This window comes from Lycium barbarum, chromosome 5 (genome assembly GCF_019175385.1).
Source record: "Lycium barbarum isolate Lr01 chromosome 5, ASM1917538v2, whole genome shotgun sequence".
In the NCBI taxonomy this organism is placed as follows: domain Eukaryota; kingdom Viridiplantae; phylum Streptophyta; class Magnoliopsida; order Solanales; family Solanaceae; genus Lycium; species Lycium barbarum.
In genome coordinates, this window is record NC_083341.1 from 54,508,067 (window position 1) to 54,510,408 (window position 2,342).

Sequence of the window (2,342 nt, forward strand, 5' to 3'; positions counted from 1 at the left end):
GCATGACAATACTTGAAAATGCAAAACCAGGTCGTAAACTCAGTTTACAGTCCGTATTCCACAATACGGGCCTTATTCCATGGTCGTATTAAAGGTTAACAGAACCAGAAAGGCAGGTTGAGAAGATGGTGATTTACGAGCTCAGTTTACGGACCGTATTTCAGTTTACGGTCCGTATTCCAACACGTATTTAACCATTCGAGCAATTGGCAGAAAGTATGAATTTTGGGAAGTTGAAAGACGGCCAAGCAGTTTACGGGCCGTAAACCACTTTACGGTCCGTATTTGAAAAGATGAAATTTGCTCACAACTGAAGGACGACTGGGTCGTAAAGTGATTTACGATCCGTATATCAATTTATGGACCGTATTTCGTAATGACGGGACCAAAGTGCAAATCTGTAACTTTTATGTTTTCAAAACCTATAAATAGTCATTGTAGGGTTTATAATAGACATCAGTTATTATATTTTTGTCTCTTGACTTAGAACATTAAATACTCTCTAGTTTTTGAAGATTCAAACATCAATTCAAGTATTATCAATTCATCTTTTCTTCCAAAGTAAGCAATTATGAATTCTTCAATTTCTTATTTCTTGTTCTTGGTCATGAGTAGCTAAATTCCCTTACTAGAGTTGTGAACCCAATGATGGGTGTTTTGTGATTGGGTTTGTGATTGATATACAAATAATGGATTATTAGGGTTTAGTTATTCTTCATTCTTCATTCATAATTAATGGTTGTAAACATTGATTAAAGCCATAAACCTTGATTTATTTGGGAAAATAATTAGGGTTGGTAAGAATAACTAACAAGAACTCAAAGCTTTAAACTTTGTTTAATAAATTCACTTAGGAATAAGAAGAATTTACTTGGCATGATTAATCGTTCTTCATAGTCACTTTCTTATATTTGGGAAAATCATAGAAAGACATAATCTTTATTTATTGAGAAATAGTAGAGATTCACATAGAGATTAAGTGCATTCATATAATGATCCATTACAAGTATATCAAGATCAATACCCATGATCATTCACTCTATCTAACGGGGACACAACCTTAGTTTCTTTTACCATAAATTTCTACCAAAGCAATAAATAGCAATTAGTTATAGAAAAACCAACTTTTACCAAAATCATCGGATTGAGACATTAGACCTAGAACTTAGCATCCTACGACTTTAGTAACCTTTTCACGCCATATTCCCTGTGGGATTCGACCCCAACCTTGTTGGGTTACTATATTTGACAACGTCCGCGTTATACCATTAATAGGTGTAATTTGAGCGTATCAAATTTTGGCGCCGTTGCCGGGGAATACGGTTTTGAAATTACTAAATAGTGTTTGCTTTGATTAAAGTCTTTTTCTTATTCCATCACACCTTGTTTGCTACTTTGTGTAAACCAGGTGAACATGAATCAAAATCAGCAGAATCAGCGTGTTGGTAATCAGGGGAATCGGTTGAACAATCTGGCGAATGAATCTGATGATGAGAATATTTTTGCTAAACTTGTTCCAGAGGAGGACTATGCATCTGCTATTGTTCAACCTCGAGTTGGAGCTGCTATTGTGAAATTGACTCATCTCTATACCAGTTGTTGAAACTTGAGGGAACTTTCGGAACTCTACCGAGAATGACCCTCAACGTCATTTGCATAATTTTGTGGATGTGTGTGCTAATCACATCCAGAACAATGTTCCACAAGATGCTATTCGGTTGAGGTTATTCAAATATTCCTTAGCTGGAGAGGCAAGAACATGGTTCGAGAAGCTGCCCCGAAATTTGATTACTTCATGGGCAGAGATGGTAGCTGCTTTTCTCACAAAGTGGTACCCCCCTAGCAAGAAGGTTGAGATTCGTGACAAGATATATGAATTCAAGCAGCGACCGGGGGAACAACTATATGAAGCCTAGGAGAGATTCAAGGAGTATTTGCAGAAGAGCCCGAATCATGGTTTTCCGGAACATATATTGATGGAGAAGTTCTACCGAGGGTTAGATCCAGTGACACAGTCAGTAGCTAACAATGCAGCTGATGGTTGTTTTATGAACAAGACCTTTCGACGAGTGACCACCATACTTAACAAGCTGACAACTAATAATCAGGCTTGGCACTCAAACAATGCTGATGTGGTACCGTATGGTAGTGCTATGATCCAGAATATAGTGAAGGAGAATCAAGACACCCAGCAAACATTGGCAGAACTTGCAACAAATATTTCCTTGTTGACGAAGAAGTTTGATGAATCTCAAATCAAGAAGGTGAATGTTTGTGAGGATGATACAGTTTTGCCAAAAGGGATGTATCCGTTCCTTAATGGGCCACCTATGAACGTTGAA

The 2,342-nt window shown here is 37.4% G+C and overlaps 1 non-coding gene across 1 annotated transcript; it reads right to left on the minus strand.

The window, feature by feature from the left end:
* Window positions 1–1,854: 1,854 nt before the first annotated feature.
* On the minus strand, window positions 1,855–1,960 carry LOC132643049 (small nucleolar RNA R71). The gene has a single exon (XR_009583504.1). It is a non-coding gene; the product is annotated as a small nucleolar RNA R71 (small nucleolar RNA).
* Between the last annotated feature and the right edge of the window lie 382 nt (window positions 1,961–2,342).